Here is a 22,378-nt window from a genome sequence, read left to right as displayed (position 1 = left end):
AAGTTTATCTCAGAAACAAGATAATTTTTTAGGAAAAAAAAGTTTAGGAAGTTCTAGTGGTTCCAAAACGTTTCTAATATCCTCTTCAGTAGACCAAGATGTGGAACTATAAAGATCAAGATAGAATTCTTTAAAAGCATTATAAATATCAGTGGCCAAGGTAAATATTTCATCACTAGCATATTTCACTGAGGGAATGGTAGAAAATGATTCTCTCTGTTTTATATATCTAGCCAGTAGTTTTCCTGCTTTGTCCCCCGACTCAAAGCCCTGAATTGCCAAAACTACACTTTCCGTGACAAAATAGTATTATATCTGTATTTCAATTGGGTCAATTCTCTGAGGCCATTAGACGACATTCGACTTCAACTCTGCCTCTGCACTTTTAATATTCCCTTCCAATTCCATAGGTTCTTGTGCTTTGAATTTTTTGGTGAAAGTGGCATACTGTATAATCTGGCCCCTAAGAACTGCCTTAAGTGCCTCCCAAGTTATTGCCCACAGAGGATACTGAGGACCAGTTGGTCTCCATATAGACATTGATTTCAGCCTTTAGCATTTGTTGGAATTCAGGATTTTGTAAGAGGGATACATTAAAGCACCAACTATATAATTTCCTTTTGTTCATATGTGGCAACACCTCTAAACACACCAGGGTGTGATCGGAGACTAAAATGTTTCCAATTGAGCAATCAATGACATATGAAATGAGGAACTTAGATATATAAAAAATCTATTCTAGAGTAAATCTTAAGGACTAATGAAAAAAAATGTATAGTCCCTACCAGATGGGTTCAAAAGTTTCCAAATTTCTGTGAGACCAAGATTTTTACACATCCTGTGAAGCGTCACTGTTGCTCTAGGGGGCTTATGCACTTTTGGTTGACTATGATGAAGGACTGAGTCCATCAAAATATTAAAGTCTCCTCCCAATGTTATGTCATGAGGGGTGCCGGTGGCTTGCAACATCCCTACAAGATTTATAAAAAAGCCCTGATCATTGATGTTAGGTGCATAAATATTAGCCAAAATAAGACTTTGCCCCTGAATTTAAGCTAAAACAATAATGACTCCTCCTAATTTATCTTTGCTCTGTTTGAGACATTTGAATCATATTTCTTATGCTTAAGAAGAAAAATAATCTTCCTTCATTTATGGGGTGCCCCAACCCATTCACATTCCACACAGAGAGACAATCCACACTGACATATCTGACATTTTGACATACATGAAAAAATAGATAGTGTGTTCCTTTAGAACCAAAAAAAAGAAAGAAAAAAACAGCACCTTAATCCCACACATGACAGCACCAACTGGTGTCCATCCCTCAAAACTCAAATCCATGCACGCCTACAAGAGCCCCCCGACAAACTTGCCATCAGATTGCTTAAATCCGGTGTTTCAATACACATTTTTTGAGACAGAAATAGACAGCAAAAGATAATCTATAAAACAAACTCCAGCCAATAGGCAGAATAATCACAAAGAGTGAATAGATCCATCCATAAAACTGTCCCGAAGGTGTGTTGCTTTGCAAAATAAACTCCAGCCGCTAGGCAGAACAGCACAAAATGAATGTGCAGATTCTTCAAACAGTCAAACAAATGTTCGGTGAGCCGGTCCACTCGGCTGCAACGTTTTTTATGGCCATCCTTAGCATCTATTCTCAATTTGGGTGGGGATATCAGTGCAGAAGTGACCTTCCCATTTGAGTAATTTTTAACAAAAAAAATGTATGTATTAATTGGATTTTATTCTAAAAAAATACACAATTCATTTAATTTTGTTATGGAACTGAGATGCATAATTAGACATTTTTACTGATTTTTACTACATTTATAGGTTTACTGGAAAAACTAATGTATTCACATAGAATCTTTCTTCAGACAAGTTTTAGCTAAACAAGTACAGTAGGCCTCAAGAAATTTTGTGAAATCCGTGATTTTCTGTTTTCATGTTATATAAATATTTATTAGCAACAAATGGTTAAATAATAATAAAAAATAAATCTAGTAAATATAATAAAATGGAAGGAAAAAATCTAGAAGCCTACTTGGCAAAATATGTAAGAACTAAAATAATAGGTTACTTAAGACATAATCTTACACGATTAATAACAATAGGCTACTTGGCATCTCTACACTCAAAACAGTACTTGGCATCTTTTTCTGAACAGGTGCTTTGGGAGGTGACTGTCCTGACGGACAGGAAAGTCCAGCTCAAGACAAATCCCTCTCCTCCGCTATACGAAAATCAATCGACAGATGTTTCCTGGGCTCAAATCCAAAAAACTCTGTGTGTGTGTGTGTGTGTGTGTGTGTGTGTGTGTGTGTGTGTGTGTGTGTGTGTGTGTGAGAGAGAGAGAGAGAGAGAGAGAGAGAGAGAGAGAGAGAGAGAGAGAGAGAGAGAGAGAGAGAGACTGCTTGCTTGGACAGTTATTTGGAGAGAAAAATAAATCTGCTTGGATTTGCATTGCAGTGGATAATTACTCGTGACAATTCTGCCATTATATAAGTTATTAAAAAACGAAGGAAAGCAAATAATCCAGAGCAGTTCAAAAACAAAATCATGACAGTGTTTTGCAAACAGTTATATATATAGGTCTATATAAGACAAATAAATATATTTATAGATACTGACATTTCTTAAATTTCCTGTTAATTATTTTTATTACTTTGACTTCCTTGCTCGCGGCGATAGGAGGAAAAACAGGTTATTCGTTGACAGAAACATGTCAAAGTGTCTCTAGCGCCCCCTCTCTTCATCAGGCAGCTATACGAACTGCAGTTGTCGTCGAGCGCTCAGTGTGAGTGATCGCAGCTGGAGAGACAATAAGAGCGACGCGCGCACAGGTAAGAAAACCATGTCAAAGCTGCCTCTAGCGAGGTGTCAGGGCGATTTTTATCATGTCTGTCCGTTAGTGTTCCTGCACAGTTTTCGAAGTAAATCTTGAGCGAACATAAAGCACGCGTGTCCTCGTCGTAATTTAAAAGCGGCGTTGGTCATGTCATGTGGATGAGGTCGGGCCTGCGCTACTTATGTATTAATAAACGAATGCTATGAATATAGAATATGCTCGAATATTGACTCGCCTATTTCGAGAAAAATAAAATCCCCATGTTTAAGAAGAAGCCCCTTTTTGACTGACACAAGCGGTATTTATGGGACTTTTCACTATATATTGACGCGCCTGAACACATTATCAAGAATAGACCCTTGGGATGTTTTGATTTCGCGCGAAAATCGTTCTGTTAGTTATTTTGATATTTATCAGTTCAATGCAAATTGTGAGGGATGTTGTTGTTCAGTGTGCCATTTTTATTCTATTAGACGCCTAAATCTATTTACGCCTTGAAAGGAGAAATAATGGGGGGCAAATACATTCTAATAATAGGGAAAATGTATTCCGGTGCTTCACATAAACTATAAGTTCAAGATCATTGTGAATCAATGTTGGTTCAAGGATGCTTTGTTGGAATGCACCTCCTCCCCTTCATCTCTGAATAACAGAGATGCGGCCATGATTCCGGCTCTTCTTGTCGTCTCATTGTGCGGCTTTTCAGCCATAAGAATGTGTTTGTGTATATTTGCATTGTTGGGGTCGAAGACTGTCGAGATTATACGATTTTTTTTTTTTATTCTATTAAAATTACGATGTGTGTGTCGCTTCGTGGCTGGCTGTATTCTGATTCGGTGTTTTGTAATGAAGGCATCCGACGCCCTGTAGTCTAACCCAGGGAATCCATACATGTACGGTTAGCCCTATATTCCTTAACTACAAAACGCACTTCGCAGTGCAGACATCATATGGTATCATCGCTAGCATTAGCATATGTTAGTGCACGTTGCGGTCATTATTACTGTGTCATGTTGCATCCCATGGACTGTAATCCGATTTGAAAGGGGGTGGATTGAGGATTTTTAGGTACCTACAAACGCCTCTACTGTTTTGTCATTTGGTTGTCTCACCTTTTTAATGATAATTGTAAATTATTTGCCATTTCTCAGTGGCTGATTGCTGCTTGATGGTTTCAAATAAACGATCTTTGACTGAGTTAACTGGATCTCATTGGCGTTTTGAATAATTCTGAAATTCCTCTGCTTAATTCAGAACCAGACACGCCCCTCTCTAGGTTTATAGATACTGAAGAGCCCTGGATATCAAGTGTGATATTGCCTTGGATTTGGAAACTGAGTTGCAATTATGTCCACATCATTTTGGTGTAAATTCATGTGTTTTCCACCATTTTGGATGAATCTGAAGTCCATGGGTTCACATTCACATTAACGCTGCATGGCCTGTCAAAGCTTTGGTAATTTAATTCACATGGCAGTAAGTTAATTAAACCAACCATGTAGAGGGTATTCCCAGACTCCCTTTTGTTTGGCAAATTTCAGCACATTTATCCACTGGAGAACACAAAAAGTGTAGAATAATAAAAAAATAAAAAGAACAACTGCAAGCCATAATAAAGAGCACATTTACAGTAGGCCTATATTCTTTCATCTGGAGAAAGAACAGAGAAGAGTTAAGTTATTTTTGTCCTTGTCACATCATCAGTCCTAGTCTAAAGTTTTAACTATATTTATACCACGGGTCTGTTGAATACTTGATTCTGATTGGTTGATGGGTGTTCTAAGGTGTGCAGTTATTTTCAAGTAAACTCACGGCTATCAAGTAGTTCCAGGTCTTGCCCGCATAACGGTTCCATATCACTTTGCCAAATTATTTAAGTTATTTCAAAGAGCCCTACAGGCCACCACAACAAAATAACAAATGAAAACAAATACATTGGTTAAATACAAAGGAAAAGAATGACAAACAATATCTATAATATCCTAAATTTATTAAAATTTCGATTGAAAAGTGTCCTTGGGCTCTTTCACTCTCATGTCACCCACACACACACACACACATTGAGACTTGAGTCATGACCAACAAATAGAGCCGCACCCCCCCGTAACTCGATCAATACAACAGTTTCTATTATTCGCAATAACCATGTGAAACTTTTTATGTTTCAATGTATTTTGCCCTAATCATCCTCACATGTCTATAGTGGAAAGCACCACACTACCCCTCCCCTCTGTTTAGCTCTCACACAAACTTGTGAGCAAAGCCAGCACACCCCCGTGACACAATGGGATTGTAAACCGTTGTTTAGCAATGCAAAAGCTGCACAAGAATGACGACACTCGCTGCTGCTGAGACTTAAACTTACACTTTGGCAATTTGAAGCGATGTTATTCCTGATGAAAGCCACTTTAAACAGATAATTCCACACACAATCTTGCTCAGTTTCTCTCTTTTTCTCGCACGCATGCACGTACTACCTTGTTCTCCAATACCGAAAGCAGCGCATCCTCCTTTGCTAGTTCTAAAGTGACGTTTTCATATTAGCAACGAAGGCTTGAGCTATATCAAAGCTAGATACACTTGATCAATACTACAGTTTCTATATTATCTGAAATATCTGTGGGAAACACCCTCGCACTCCCCCCCCCACGTGGACACACATACATATACGCATTATGCACACACTTACTCGGAAGCTAATAACAGAGCTGTCATGTCAGCTGTCATGTCAGTGCACACCTGCATCTCAGTAGGGTTGAAAACAGTTGTAAGGTTTACCTCAGAGAAGATATACAAAAATGGCGACACTCACTGCTGCTGAAAAGTGCTTAGACTTATATCTTAGTGATTTTGAAGCTTGTTACATGTTACTTCTGATGAGAACTGCAACAAAAAAGGTAATCCCAGAAGCGATCTCTCTGTTTATTTATATTTATTTTATTCGATCCCTCAAAAAAAACCTCAAACAAACACACAAACGCACTCTCATTACTCCAGTAAGTGCTCCAGTAAAGCAGCGTAAGCCTCGCTATCCTCCGTTGCTAGTTCTAAAGTGACGTTCTCGAACTAGCAACGAAGGCTCATACTGTATCAAAGAAAGACGCTGAATCCATGGTGGAAGTAAGTAGTTCCACCTTGATTGTCAACAGAGATGTCTCATAGCAACCAAACTGATAAGCAATGCTGCAATGCTTGTGTTTGTTTTACAGGTTTGCGATAATCAAAAGAAAGTTTAATCCACTGTATTTTGAATATCTGTCTCTTCAAACGTTTGTTAAACAAGATTTATTGTCATATTATGTAGAAACTTTGACTCATTAATGTATATTATTTAATAAAAGTGAAGGTTTATCTCCCTGGGTACAGACATGTTATGGTGTCTCCAGTCACGCCAACACGTTTGCAGAAACACGTTTCAGAAACCGTGGCGCACCAACCAAGCTTATTACGGTAACCTGAAGGAATAACAGACATGCGCATTCTGAGCATTGTTTCAATTAATTGTTCAGCGAGTCTTTACATAATGACAAAATATCATGCATTATATTTTGATTATGCTCTCTTTTGTACTTATTGTAACAGACTACATTATAACAGCCTAATGAAAAGACACTGGAACAATGACACGCAATTCAGCAGCCAAAGATGTATATGTACATTTCTATGTGCCCCCCTTCGCCCGAGTACTCGATGAGTACTCATGTAATTACGAGTACTAGAGTACACAAAATGACCAAAATGCTCATCCCTATGTATTATCCAGTTTTTGTGCCATCGCAAAGCGCAATTGTGCATGGGTGGGGAAAGTTTGTGCTAACTGTGAGTGTATTTAAGGTAATGAAGTTCCACAAAGTGCAATTTGCTATTTTCCTGAGAAATAGGACTTTTCGAGGTATGTCTGTTTTCAGGGCAAAGTCTAAACTCAGTTCCTGCATTTGCAGTTTGGAGATTCCCCCAGCTGGTAATGATGTTCATGTCTAAACTTTTAAAATATTGTGGAACATCAAATAATTTCCATTACGATCACTGTTGTAACTGTTTTATGAAACAAAAATGAATGAGGCTTGTGTTAAACATTTTAGAGGTAATGGTTTATTTTATTCTACTTCAAATATTCAAATATATATAGTTCAAATATTTTATTCATTCATTCATTCATTCATTCATTCACTCACCCCATTTACATTAAATTCTTATGAATATGCTGTCTTTGTTTATTTCGCTGTTTGTTGACAGGGAATGGACTATATAATAAGATTTTACAATAGACTTAGCATTAACCTTAAAGACCTTATCTTATGGGAGAACATTTAACCCACTTTTAGAGCAACATAGTGGGCATTTCACCTCAAAACAAATTGTAAAGTGTTGTGATTTAACCTAGTAATAAGGACAGACTTATAAAGACCATAAAATCTCTGACAATTTTTTTTACATGAGTATTTAATTGGCATAGTACTACTAACAGAGGGGTTTAGCTTAATGCCACACCAGTCTCCTCAGACTATAAGTGGCATTAGAGGGTGTGATATTAGAAGGTTTGCCATAGACCTATTGGTTCATGTAATTTGAGGTGAATTTGCAGCTGCAGAGACTAAGGCCATTCCTCTTTGACAGAAGCGTGATGAGCTGGATTCACAAATTCCACATCTACATGCATCCACATGGTTCTTTGCCCTGGGAACTTGAGCATGACTCTTCTGGAATGTTGTTAGCCATGAATTAAAACATATGTTTGTCCAAAAGTCTGAGACCACCAGTGAAATTGCCTTGATTTCGCATTTTTCTGGTTTAATATAGAATTGTTGTATTGTTAACAACAGTTCGAGTGAAAAGTTGAAGTCAAGTACATATTTTGTATAGCGCTTTTCCCAACCCACGTAGATTTAAAGCAGCTTTACAGGAAATCCTGTATTAACAAAAAAAGAGAGTTATCGTTATGTCGTTTGTTTAAATATGATTGTAAATTGTGTATAAAAATTAAATAAATAATAATTGTATTTAGAACCCCAGTGAGCAAGCTGAAGGTGACTGTGGCAAGGAACACAAAACTCCATTAGATTTAGTTTAATGCAGAAAAATAACCTTGTAGAGATGGGCGGATCGATCCTAAAGTATTGATACTTCCGATACTGATGTGGTATCAAGAATATCGATCCTCACATAAAAATATCGATTCTGAAGTTTTTTTGAACAAGTGATCTCATTATTTAGATAACATAAATATTACTGCATCTCATAAGTTTCGAAGTGGAAAAAATTATTATATTCGTGAATTGTTGCATGGCACCGGAACTATATTTTCTTCTGCTCATCTTGACCCACAGAAATGCTGAAATACACCAGCAGTCAGTGCTCATCCTTTCAGTCACAGCACTCGTTCAGCAGTGTTTTCCTGAGATAATGACAGAAAAACAACAGTGTGCAGTTATTCACACTAATTCATGAAAAACCTAGACGTGACGAATTATAATGGGCTTGGGTGACCATTTTTACAGATTTATTTAAATTCAGAGGTCTTAAAATATTGATAATGATCTTTAATCCTCATTAATAAATTATACCCTTATGAAAATACCCATGCATTTACTGTAGTGATATTGTATTAACCATGACTAGTAACCAGTTTTTATTTATTTATTTATTTTTTTGCTGCAACTATGGTTTTGCTACAGCATTACTGTAGTATCCATATTGTAACTTGGTTTTAGTAGTAGTAACCATATAATAATATCTATGGTTAATTTTGTGGTTTTATATGTGGCTTATACTTACTAATGTTTAAAAGGTAAACAAAGCAGCCTAATACATTTCTGGTTAAGCCTATAAGTATATACAAAACGTAAGTAATAATTTAAGTTAATAATTTTATCCAAATAATTTGTAAAAATGTAAGTTAATAGAGGTATCAGTATTGGTATCGATTGCCTATACTGGCCTAAAAGTACTTGGTATCGGATTGAAAAGAAAATAAGTGTGATCGCCCATCCCTATAACCTTGGGAGAAACCAGGTTCACTGTGGGGGCCAGTTCCCCTCTGGTTAAACAACATGAATATAATGCCAATATGAGTTATATGTGTGCAGTGCAAGTCATGGTTTAAAATTTGTAAATTAAGTAAGCGTAAAGGTAGTGTAAAAAAAAAGATTTTATATGAACTTTAAGATTAATGACTGATGTCTTTGAAGTTCATTGGTTGAACTGCATATAAATGTGAAAAATTAGCGATAAACACATTTCTGTATGGAAACGGCTTAAGGGCAGATTTATTTTGCGATAAACCAAAACTTATGTGGCAAAATGTTTTTTTAGGCATGATGTCATCACACACACAATTTTTATTGATAAAAGGCCATTTGAATGGAAACATAAATTAAAATATAAAAAATATTTTTATGCATTTTCACTTTGTCGATAACAAAATAGCGCAATGAGAAACGTCTAGGTTACGTATGTAACCTCCGTTCCCCGATGGAGGGAACGAGACGTTGTGTCAGAGAAGCGACACTAGGGGTCTCTCTTGAGCGCCGATATTCACCTCTGAACTATGAAAAAAGGCCAATGAGAGTTGGCAACCAGTATTTGCATGTCCCGCCCCCGGACATACGGGTATTTAAGCGGCGCAAATACGGGAGTTCATTCAGGATTTTTCTGAGGAGCCGGAAATGGTCCGGCCACAACAGTGGCTCGGCTCAGCGACGTGGCAGGGGAGACACAACGTCTCGTTCCCTCCATCGGGGAACGGAGGTTACATACGTAACCTAGACGTTCCCCTTCTGTCGCTCTGTCCACGTTGTGTCAGAGAAGTGACACTAGGGTTCCACTTATAAAAGTGCCATGCGCTGAGCCGTGTACGTGAACTGCTGATACAGGAGCGAGCAGATATTCTTACGTGCAGAATGACCAACTGTATCAGGCTGCACATACCCTTCCCCAATGCCCCATTCAAGCCATCAGACTCCTTATCGTTACCCTGGAGGGGGGAACAAGTTGATGGCCGCCAACATGGGAACGGGCCAGCCGGGGCCCTTACACGCATTGAGGGAAGGGAGTCTTAGCCCTCACACCTACCCGGGAGGGGAGGCAAACTTTAGGGGCAAATACATCACATGGCCTAACTTAGGACCTATGTGGAAAAGTTGGTGCGGTGGTAGATCCAGCCTCGTAGAGGGGGGAAGCATACAGCAGGGCGACCGAGGCAGCTGTAAATGCCTAAGGGAAACACGGAGTCAACTCGTGAGGGGACAGTACCGTGGTATTATACACAGGGGGAGTCCGAACAGGAGGCCTTACCTGTGGAGCACCTATACCAGTACAGGGTAGCTTGCGGTACCCGCAGTGGTCTGGGTCGGCGAGTTCCTCCGCAGAACTGCGACCCACGAGGGCTAGGGAGGAGTCAACCAGTGTCCCAAAGATGGGATCTCCTGGGAACGACGGCGCACTGTTTTCCCTTGGTTAGGGGGAAAGGGCGCTAGGTGCAAGCGGTTCACCTGGTCAGATCGTCAGCGTGCTACCGAGTTCTATGGGCTCGGACCTGAGAAAACACGGGACGATACTGACTCAACTCAGAGATTATAGAATCTCGCAAAAGTGTTAGGTGTTGCCCAACCCGCTGCTCTACACATGTCTGCTAGGGCGGTGCCCCTAGCCAGTGCCCACGAGGACGCAACACTCCTGGTGGAGTGATCTCGGACCCGCAATGGGGGGGGGCACGGCCTGGGTGTGATAAGCCAGGGAAATGGCGTCGACAACCCAGTGGGAAATGGCGTCGACAACCCAGTGTCTCTGCTTGGAGACAGCATTCCCTTTCTGCTGTCCCCCAAAGCAGATGAAGAGCTGCTCAGAGCGTCTAGTGCTCTGTGTGCGGTCCAGATAGATGCGTAAAGCATGTACTGGACACATCAGTGAAAGGGCTGGGTCTGCCTCCTCCCGGGGCAGCGCTTGCAGGTTCACTACCTGATATCTGAAGGGTGTGGTAGGAACCTTGGGCACATAGCCCGGTCGCGGTCTCAGGATCACGTATGTGTCTGCCAGACCGAACTCCAGGCAAGTGTCCCTAACAGAGAACGCTTGCAGGTCCCCGACCCTCTTGATGGAGGCGAGCACGATCAGCAGGGCGGTCTTGAGAGAGAGGGCCCTGAGTCCAGCTGAGTCTAGCGGCTCGAAAGGGGGTCTCTGGAGGCCCGAGAGGATGACCGAGAGATCCCAAGAGGGAAACAGGTTAGGCCGGGAGGGAATCAGCCTCCGGGCACCTTTTAGGTACCTGACAATTAAGTCGTGCTTACCAAGAGACTTGCCGTCTACCGTGTCGTGGTGAGCCGCGATGGCGGCGACATACACCTTGAGGGTGGAGGGGGACAGCCTCCTCTCCAGCCTCTCCTGTAGAAACACAAGCACTGACCTAACCGCGCACTTCTGTGGGTCTTCGGCTCGGGAAGAACACCAGTCTGCGAACAGACGCCACTTTAGGGCGTAAAGATGCCTGGTAGAGGGGGCTCTGGCTTGGTTGATCGTATCTATGACGGTCGTTGGTAGGCCGGCTAGATCTTCCGCATCCCGTCCAGGGGCCAGACGTGGAGGTTCCAGAGGTCTGGGTGCGTGCCCCGTCCCTGAGAAAGAAGGTCCTTCCTCAGGGGAATTCGCCAGGGAGGGGCTGTCGTGAGGAGCGTGAGGTCCGAGAACCAAGTCCGGGTGGGCCAGTAGGGGGCCACCAGAATGACTTGCTCTTCGTCCTCCCTGACCTTGCATAGCACCTGTGCAAGAAGGCTCACTGGGGGAAATGCGTACTTGCGCAGCCCCGCAGGCCAGCTGTGTGCCAAAGCATCTGCCCCGAGTGGAGCCTCTGTCCGGGCATACCAGAGCGGGCAGTGGGAGGTTTCTTGGGAGGCAAACAGGTCTACCTGGGCCTTGCCGAACCGGTCCCAAATCAGCTGGACCGACTGGGGGTGGAGCCTCCACTCTCCGCCAGGCAAGCTTTGTCTTGACAGCGCGTCCGCTACCACATTGAGGTTGCCGGGGATGTGAGTGGCGCGCAGTGACTTGAGTCGCTGCTGACTCCAAAGGAGGAGACGACGGGCGAGCTGTGACATGTGGAGGGAGCGTACTCCGCCTTGGCGGTTTATGTAAGCTACTACTGTGGTGCTGTCTGTCCTGACTAGGACATGCTTGCCACGATTTAATGGAAGAAACTTCTTCAGGGCAAGAGCGGGCCTCGGTTCCACCGGCCTGTGGCTGCGTGCCCGTTGCACACGGCGCCCCAACCCAATTTGGAGGCGTCGGTTGTAACCAGAACGCGTCGGGACACCTGCTGCAAGGGTACTCCTGCCCGTAGAAAGCAGAGGTCTGTCCAGGGTTTGAAGGTTTGGCGGCAGGCAGTGGTAACTTTCACGTTGTGCGTGCCGTGGCGCCATGCTCATCTCGGGACTTGAGTCTGGAGCCAGTGCTGAAGTGGTCTCATATGCATCAACCCCAGCGGCGCGGCCACCGCGGAGGATGCCATATGCCCCAGGAGCTGTTGGAATCGTTTTAGAGGGACCACGGCGCCTGGCTTGAAAGAAGTGAGGCATTTCAGCACTGACTGAGCATGCTCGTTGGAGAGACGTGCTGTCATTGAGACTGAGTCTAACTCCAAACCGAGAAAAGAGATGCTCTGGACCGGGGTGAGCTTGCTCTTTTCCCAGTTGACCTGAAGCCCCAAACGGCTGAGCTGGCTGAGCACCTGGTCTCTGTGCGCGCATAGTAACTCGGGAGTGGGCCAGTATGAGCCAGTCATCGAGGTAATTGAGTATGCGTATGCCGGCTTCTCGGAGCGGGGCAAGAGCTGCCTCTGCGACTTACGTGAAGACGCTAGGGGACAGAGACAGGCCTCAGGGGAGGACTTTGTACTGATACGCCTGGCCGTCGAACGCGAACCGTAGGAAGGGTTGATGTCGAGGGCGAATTGAGACGTGGAAGTACGTGTCCTTCAGGTCTACCGTTGCGAACCAATCTAGATGCCGGTCGCCAGATAGAATTTGTTTCTGGGTGAGCATTTTGAACGGGAGTTTGGACAAGGTCTGATTGAAAACTCGCAGGTCCAAGATTGGTCATAAGCCGCCGCCTTTCTTGGGTACAACGAAGTAAGGGCTGTAGAAACCCTTCTTCGTTTCGGTTGGAGGGACAGGCTGTATCGCATCCTTGATTAGAAGGGAGGCAATTTCTTCGCGCAGGGAGTGGGCATGTTCGCCGTGCACTGCGGAAAAATAAACGCCCACGAAGGGGGGCGGAGACCTAGCAAAATGAATTGCGTAACCGAGTCGAATGGTCCGGTGCAGCCAGTGTGACGGGCTGGGCAGTGAAAGCCACGCCTCTAAGCTCCGTGCTAGGGGCACCAAGGGGACGAGTATTTTGGACGTACCCGGCGGGGCTTCGCAGCGGTGCGGAACAGGTAACTGTAGCGTCCCGAGGCTCTGGTGCTGAGAATAAACTCAAAGCACTTACCTTGCTCAGCGCACCCGGCGGGGGGCGGGTTCATGACTGAGGAGGAGGTGTGATGCTGGCGTCCTCTGGACTCATCTGAACCGGCCGGCCGGGGAACAGTCGTGGGGCTGAGGGCGGGGACACCGCATCCAGGCAGCCGGGACTGTTGAGGCCTGAAAGCAGAGTGCCGTGAGAACGGCAATTGCGGGTCATGTGACCCAGAGGTAAAGGAAATAGCTCTTTTATTGAGAATTTGGGTACCGCAGCCCCTGTTCGGGGGTGCGGCAAATGAAAAAGCAAAAGATTCTCCTCCCGGCCCTCCACCGGGGGACGGAGCGGTCTTACCACCTCCGGAGCTAACTTCTTGCACTCTGGGTCCACTGTCTCAGGAGCGCTTGTGAGCCTTCCGGGTCCTCGAAGGGGTCCGTGAGACAGGGGGCGCACGCTTCCCGCGGTTTGCTCGACGCCAGGGCTGAGAGCTGGGCCCGGGTTGGGGCGGAGCAGAAGGTCTTCAGGCCGCGGGAGGACGCCCTCGGCGAGCAGATGGGGCCTGGTCCGTGGCGGCAGGCTTGTGGCAAGGCTTGATGTGAGAAATGGCCTCCGTCTTCTTCTTCACCAGGGAGAACTGCTGGGCGAAGTCCTCAACGGTGTCGCCGAAGAGGCCGAACTGGGAGACAGGGGCGTTGAGAAAGCGAGTCTTGTCAGCTTCACGCATCTCAACCAAGTCCAGCCATTGCTGGTGGTCCGAGGTGGCGTACCCGGCGGAGTACCTGCACCTGCTGCCTTCCCCGAATCGCCTCCATCGCCAGCTGCATCGTCCTCAATCCCGTGGGAAGAAGGAGCGATGCGGGGGGGCGGCTGGAGTGGCTTGCTTACGGTTGTAAGCAAGCCGCGACCGCAACGTTGTCATGGTCATGTTCTCGCAGTGAGAACATGAACCATCCACAAACGCAGCCTCGGTGTGATTGCTACCCAGACACACGAGACAACGCCTGTGGCCGTCGGAAGCGGAGAGTACTCTACCGCATCCAGGAACAACACAGGGGCGGAAAGGCATCTTGAAAAAGACGCGTCCTTAAAAGGACGTTCAACGCCGCTGCGTTTTGCTCTTTTAGAGGAAATTACTCTTTTAAATAAAATCACTCTTTTATGAAAAAAACTTGTGAGAGTTCTTTAATCTGCGCTGTCGAAGCGCCCAGGGGCAGGAAGTGCACAGCCGTGCAACAGGAGAAAGCCGCTGTTGTGCGCTGTAGAATCCAACAGCATGCAGCAGAGGGATAGCAGGAACTCGGTGTGTACACGCAGCAGTTGCAGACACGACCATCGGCTCCGAAGAAATTTTCTGAATGAACTCCTGTATTTGCGCCGCTTAAATACCGTATGTCCGAGGGCGGGACATGCAAATACTGGTTGACAACTCTCATTGGCCTTTTTTCATAGTTCAGAGGTGAATATCGGCACTCAAGAGAGACCCCTAGTGTCGCTTCTCTGACACAACGTGGAGAGAGCGACAGAAGGGGAACTTGGCTATAGATACATTGTCCTTTGTTGGCTGATGAAGGCATTTGATGGTAGGTAAATGATAGTCTATGTATTACATTTCAAGAGTGTAGTCCATCAATAGACAAAGGTAAAGCAGGCAGAGATCAGTGAGGTGCATCACAGTTCAACCGGCTCTGGTAACCTCATGATATGAATTCCGATGTTGAAACATGGAAACAAATAGAATAATATTAGCGTAGATGCCATTAAATTCTTTTTTGCAGAATTATAGATCATGACAGATGTTTCTGGATTTTTTGTAAAATCATATCGGTAAACATACGCCAATACGATATATCGTGAAAGGCTAATATCGGCTGACCAATATTTAAGTCGGGCACTTGTGGAAACGTATTCCATGATTCTTGATAATATCTTCCAGGGGAAGCATGTATAAGGAGAGAAAGCAGAGGACCTAAATCTGATCCTTATGGCACTCCACATTCTCTATGAGTTTGCTCAAATATGCTGACCTGGCAGCTTTTAGTGCCTGTCTGTAGACTTGATGTAATAACAGAAATCTAAATGGTCTTCTCTAGCACTCTTGATAGTGTCGCCCTGAAAATTAAAGAAATAAAGCCCCGCACCATGGTACAATGATCACACTCATGCTCAAAATTTGTATTTGTTTTTTCGACTTCAATACAGAATCATTCTACACTCTGTTCATAAGGGAGTGACTCATCATAATAGTCATTTCACATGCCAGCGAGATAAGAGATGTTGCTTATGTCATCATAAGACCACTCTGAAGGCACCTCGTGGCAACAGATTTACACTCGGTTTTCTTTTCATTGTAATGTAGTCAGTTTGATACACCAAATAGCCAACACATTAAAACCACCTGCCTAATATTGTGTAGGTCCCTCTCGTGCCACCAAAACACTGCCAACCCTTCTTCTCACCACAATTGTACAGAGCGGTTATCTGAGTTACTGTAGACTTTGTCAGTTCGAACCAGTCTGGCCAATCTCTGTTGAACTCTCTCATCAGCAAGGCATTTCTATCCACAAAACTGCCACTCACTGAATGTTTTTTGTTTTTGGCAGCATTCTGAGTAAATTCTAGAGACAGTTGTGTGTGAAAATCCCAGGAGATCAGCAGTTACAGAAATACTCAAACTAGACCATCTGGCACCAACAATCATATCTTTTATATGTAAGCAAAATGGACATTATAACTGAAATATATCCATATGAATTAGTACCCTTATGATATCGATTTGGAATCGAATTCAATCGAGAGCTTGTGAATCGGAATCTAACCGAATCTGGAAATTTGTTTCAATAATCAGCTCTTCCTGCTACGAGGACTGTATTTGGATTATAACATAACTGGCCCTGCCCGAAAGAAGGTGGAGAATGAGAGCATAAAGAAAGAAAAAACGCGAGAGAGCTACATAGCAATGCTGAGCAAATTTAGGTCAGGGATAAAAGGGTAGTCAATCGCATTGAGAATGTCACAGACATTCAACTATTCTAACACACACAATCACAGACACAGAAGCCTAATGCGTGCCAATGGAGAGCAGTGTTACTCACTTTGATACAGAATAAACAAGCAAATAACCTCTAAGGAGGTACACTTTGACTTGTCCCCGATGCAATCCAAGGAATTATCACTAATTCCAACCAAGCAGTTCTTGTAACATGGTCGAATCTACAGATTACAGATTTTTCTATGGCTACATAACAAATATATTATAATAAAGACAAAAACAACATTCAGAGATGTATATTTTTTATTGTGGTAATAAATGCAAGAATTTAAATGATGTGTCATAGTTTTAATATTAAAGGAATTGATTACCCATCAATGAAAATTCTGCCATCCTTTACTCACCCTCATGTCATTTCAAACCTACGTTTTATGATTTAGCATACAATTGCACCTTTTTTGAAGCTTGAAAGTGAATCACTGTCCTCTGCCATTGTATTGGCAAGATGCATGGTATGTTAGTTTTTTCTTTTTGTGTTCTGAAAAAGAAAGGAATTCATTAAATACATTTTGAGTGAATTATTCCTTAAATTTCTTTGTTTGGTTTTGGGAATCAAAACCGACCCTGAATTGGCATTCTTCTTCGATTTGAGGCATCTGAATTTGTTCCTGAAGGTCCTTCCATTTCGAATGCTGTGCACAGCCGGCGTTCTTCGGTTTGTGGCAGCAGACGATTGGTTTGTAAGTGTCGACCTGAAAGATGCATACTTTCACATCCCAATTGCTGTTCATCATAGAAAGTTTCTACGTTTCAGTTTCCTGAATCAAGCCTATCAGTTCAAGGTTCTACCTTTCGGTCTATCCCTTGCTCCTCGTGTCTTCACAAGGTGTGTGAGCGCAGCTCTGTCTCCTCTTTGGATGAGAGGTATGCTTATTATGCCTTACCTGGATGACTGGCTTCTTTGTGCCCCCACAAAACAGCAGACTGTGCAAGAATCTAGACTACTTTTGTGACGTGCTGAATTTGGGTTTTTCTATGAACGAGAAAAAGAGCTATCTGAGTCCAACACAGACCACTACGTTCATAGGAATAACCCTGAATTCCCACCTAATGTCTGCCTCCCTGTCTCAGGAACGTGTGACGAACATTCTACAACTCTTGGCTCACTTTCACCCAGGTGTGTCTTTGCAGTACCAGGTAGTCCTACGATTAATAGGGATGTTAACCGCTGCTAGAGTGGTGATTACCCTGGTTTTACTCCACCTCAGACCACTTCAGTTATGGAACAACAGTTTGCAACTAGATCCCACCAGACATTGCCATCGACTGATTGTAATTTCTCACCGTTGCTTACGGGCGTTGAGGTGGTGGAGGCAGGTAGAGTTGTTGAAGACAGTAGTGCCTCTGGGTGTTGTTCCCTCTCGACGGGAGTTGGTCACGGCGGCGGTTATTCCATGTCAAATCAGCTAAATTTCAGAAATTTCACTGGCTCAAATGTTACTTTTAGATTCTGGTCCACAAAAAAAGGCCATATACAGTGCATTCATAAATTATTCAGACCTCTTTATTTTTTCACATTTTGTTATGTTGCAGCCTTATGCTAAATTGCTTTAAATATATATATATATATTTTTTCACATCAATCTACACTCATACCCCATAATGTCAAAGCAAAACCCAGATTTTTGATAACTTTGCAAATTTATTAAAAAGAAAAAACTGAAATATAATATTGACATATGTATTCAGACCCTTTGCTATGACATTTGAAATTGAGTGCAGGTGCATCCCATTTCTCCTGATCATCTTTGAGATGTTTCTACACTTTGATTGGAGTCCACCATTGGCAAATTCAATTGATTGGACATGATTTGGAAAGACACACACCTGTTTATATAAAGTCTCACAGATGAAAATGCATATCAGAGCAAAAACCAAGCCATGAGGTCAAAGAAACTGGCTGCAGAGCTCAGAGACAGGATTGTGTCGAGGCACAGATCTGGGGATCAGATCCTCATTTGAAAATTAAGGAGTCTGAATACATTATGAATGCACTGTATACGGTTTAATCCCAGAAATATGGGGCTCCCAATGGGGTTCCATCTGAAAATGTTTACATTTGACTCTTTTACCTGAAACCAAATGTGGGTCACATGATATGAAGCAAAATTATCAAAGGTCTGAAGTACACAAAATGTTAAAACTACAACTATACCTTTAATTATTCACCTAAAAATGTTAAAATCACTGTTTTCAAGAGTTTAAACCATACTATAAGGATTAAGCAATGCATGCGGCTCTTCATTTAGTGCAATAACTAGTGCAAAAATAGTGCAGCTGTTGAAACAGACATTATTGCCCATTAGTACCCTAATATTGTGACACAACGACAATTAAACGGAAAGAGGATAGCAATTTGATCTTGTGCCCTGGCAACTTTCAGTTTTAGATGGACAGTTCATGCAAAATCAGCCATCATTTACTCACTTTTATGTTGTTTCAAATGTGTATGACTTTCTTTCTTCCATGGAAACAAATGAGATGTTAGATTCATTCTTCCTAACATCTCCTTATATGTTTCAAACAAGAAAGAAATTAATTTGGGTTTGGATCAACATGAGGCTGAGGAAACAATCTCATAATTAACATTTTTTGGTGAACTATCCCTTTAACCCTTACCTCACCTTTGATCACAGGAATCCACAGGACTCTCATGGTTCACTTACTGACACATCTGAATGCTTTAAATGTGTACAGTGTGCAGTTGTCTTTACACAGTATCCCAGGATCTGTGTTCTTTGTTGATCTTGTGCTTTCTCTAGTCACACCCACCCTCGCAATACCAGGTTTATGTTGGTTTGCAGAAGGTCCGGGATCTGTGCCAACTTCATCATTCTCGTTGCTTGCATACACACACATGCACACACTAGAGAGCCAACTGTGCAGGTTTTTTTTATGCCTTAACCCCCACGATAAGGGACCATCAAACAAAAGACTACAGATATCAATACCTGGTTAGACGGTGCTATTCAAATACACTTGGAGGCGTTGTGGTATACATACATTTTTCACTGGTTGAAGTCTGGACAGGTTTAAAATGTCATGAGGTATATAGTGGGGATCCAAATGTTTGAGACCACATTTAATGGGATTCAAAATGTATTTTAAACCAGCAAATAAGCAGAATGTTGTGATGTAAAATTATTAAGAATTATTTATGATTCATCCCTTTTTTAGGTCACTTATCAAATAAGCAAATTTGTGAAATTGACCATGGAAATTGTTTTGTACAAGAGGTCAAATTTACTTGATTTTTTATTGAAAGTGAAACACACAGGATGCTCTTTGGAACATTGTCAAATCATCCTGTATATCAGGTTTTCCACAAACTTTTGTAGTCCATGTCAGTTTGAGTGCATGCTGTCATTAAAGCAATAGGGAGGCATACTAAATACTGAGTAATTCTGTAATTCATGTACATTTTTCAGTTAAAATTTTCACTTGAATCATTGTGCTTATAATTTGTAGGCTAATTAAATAATGCATTAAATCAGAGAAATTATTCATCGAAGCATTCTCAAAAGTGGTCACAGATTTGGGACCCTACTATATATATTCCTTGTGGCTATAGAAATTATTTGTACCAGTTGAACATTTAAGATATATATTACATTCATTTTAAAGGAATACTCTGGGTTCAGTACAAGTTGAGCTTAATTGACAGCATTTGTGGCATGAAATTGATAACCACAAAAATTTATTTTGACTCGTCTGTCCTTCTGATTCCAGTGAGAGACTTACAATAGAAGTGAATGGGGCTAATTTTTGGAGGGTTTAAAGGCAGAAATGTGAAGCTTATTATTTAATAAAAGCACTTACATTAATTCTTCTTTTAAAACTTGTGTATTATTTGAGCTGTAAAGTTGTTATTTTCACAGTTGTTTTAGGGTTTTCTGACATTACATGGTCATGGCAACGAAGTTGTAAAATTGGCCATATAACTTTACACAGAAAAGATTAGTGAGCGATTTTATCACACTAAAATACTTTTGTCTTGTATTATTCTTTGGAAACAGCAAGTATTTTAATGTTTACGGATTGGCCCCCATTCACTTCCATTGTAAGTGCCTCACTGTAACTTAGATTTTTTAATAAATTGTTTTAAAGAAAAGGACATGGGTCAAAATACATTTTTGTGGTAATCAACATTATGCCACAAATGCTGTCGATTGAGTTTAAGTTGTACTGAACCTAGAATATTCCTTTAATAAATACTGAAATGTAATTACATTACTAGTGCACTGAAAGCTGGAAATGGATATTGCAGGTCTCCTGAATTCTTGTGCAAATACTGCATGTTCCAGACAGCTTGTGTGCTCCAGATGCACATAAAACAGGTGAGATTTTTCCCACTGCCCAATGCAATGACCTGGAGAATCCAGATGGGATTGTTGCTTGACTGTGGATTCTAGTAGAGTAAGCAGAGCAAGGAAGCTCAAAGGGAGATCAAAGAGAAGAGCAATGTGTTGATATAACAGGGAAAGTATTCAATAAATGCTAAAGGCATACTTTAGCAGCTGTGTTTAGTCATAGTCACACTGATTATGCTTGCCATGATATTGAAGATGCTGTTAATGCAGTCTTAGGTTACTCTCTTCCGTTTCTATAGTCTTACATGGACCGAAGGGCAGCCTTCCCACAGTGAAAGTTTGGTAAATCCAGAATTGAGCACAAACTAAGACCTGAAACATACTTTATGCATACAGAGTAGGGATGTCAATTTTCAGGCATTTTTATAATCGATTGTCGTGGAAATGAATGATCAATTTAAAAACGTTTTAACAATTTAACTTTAAAAGTCTGTACCATTAAAATTGATGTGTTATTCAGGTAAGTTGCTGTGTATATATTAACTTAACCTAACATTATCTGCAATATTCTCTTCAAACTGTTGCTTCGTTGTGACAATAGATGATTTGAAAGTGAAAACTCACTGTAGAAGCGGACGGTTAACACTAATTTCTGCTATATACTTGTGTTGTGTAATGAATCACTGTCGGACACATTTTGGAACGCAACAACACATGAAATTGAGTTTGCGAAGCATCTTACTGCGTTGCTAGTTGGTTAGCATCTTGCATAGTCTTGTTATGCTTAGCAAGTCAGCAGAAGTGACAGGTTTAAATGGGCTAATGGGCTTTTCCAACTTGAAAGTGTTAACCCAGTGTCATGCTAATCATAGGTTATCTTGTTCTGTTTCACACTGCTCATACCTCACCCAGGGTTAGTAATTAGGCTAGTCCTGAGTATTCTTTAAAATGGAAACATTTGGATATACTGTGTTTGGCTATAACAGTCTTGATCATCATATAGTTATTAAGTTACTGACATAGCAAATCATTGCTGCCATGATCAATAGAAATGTACACAAAAATCTCTGTGACGTAAATTGCAGTTGGCAAAAAGAGTTTTGTAAATAAAATGGCATCTATAATGAGGCTAATTAAATAGATTGCATAGAAAGGAGGCTTGTTTGTCCTGTAAAATGTTTTTTTAATTACAATGACGTAATTTAAATACTCATGGTGGTTAAATTGGATTCCGGGTATTTAGCGAACAAGACACAGGTTTTTCGCTGAAGTGCTGTGCACAAAAGTGCCGCAACTGTTTAGTGAATTAACCGCACAGTGTTTACACATGGAAATTAACCTACAAATTGCTTACTTACGGTTGTTTCTGCATTCTACGTAACAATGGCAGAACGTTGTTTAACATTGAAAAAATTAACTTCACTTTTATACCTGCCCTTTACACTGGGCAAAACTCCAGATGTACTAGGCCTAAGGCCTAGTTGTGTGTGTATGTGAGTGAAGAATAAAGCATAAAAAAAATATCAAAAGTTCGTAATTTACAATGAGCTGTCGAGATGCCTGTAGGGCTGAGCGTTTCATGATGAATGTGTTTCTGCAGGCTACTTGTTTGTTGAATAGTCAGGCTATAGCTATAATGTTATACAACATGTGTAATCCTCTTGTATAATCCTCTGGGTAGCTAATTGAATACCACCATACCATCAGATTGAC

The 22,378-nt window shown here is 42.0% G+C and overlaps 1 protein-coding gene across 3 annotated transcripts in view; it reads left to right on the top strand.

Moving 5' to 3' along the window:
- Positions 1–2,726: 2,726 nt before the first annotated feature.
- LOC127633411 (microtubule-associated protein tau-like) overlaps positions 2,727–22,378 on the top strand; it is a 60,447-nt gene continuing 40,795 nt past the window's right edge. For all 3 annotated transcript variants that reach the window (XM_052112484.1, XM_052112485.1, XM_052112486.1), the window contains exon 1: positions 2,727–2,852. The gene's annotated coding sequence lies outside the window, so the exon portion shown is untranslated. The remainder of the gene's footprint in view (positions 2,853–22,378) is intronic.

The sequence above is a fragment of the Xyrauchen texanus genome, chromosome 40 (genome assembly GCF_025860055.1).
Source record: "Xyrauchen texanus isolate HMW12.3.18 chromosome 40, RBS_HiC_50CHRs, whole genome shotgun sequence".
Lineage (NCBI taxonomy): Eukaryota > Metazoa > Chordata > Actinopteri > Cypriniformes > Catostomidae > Xyrauchen > Xyrauchen texanus.
This window is presented reverse-complemented; position numbering and strand designations above follow the sequence as displayed.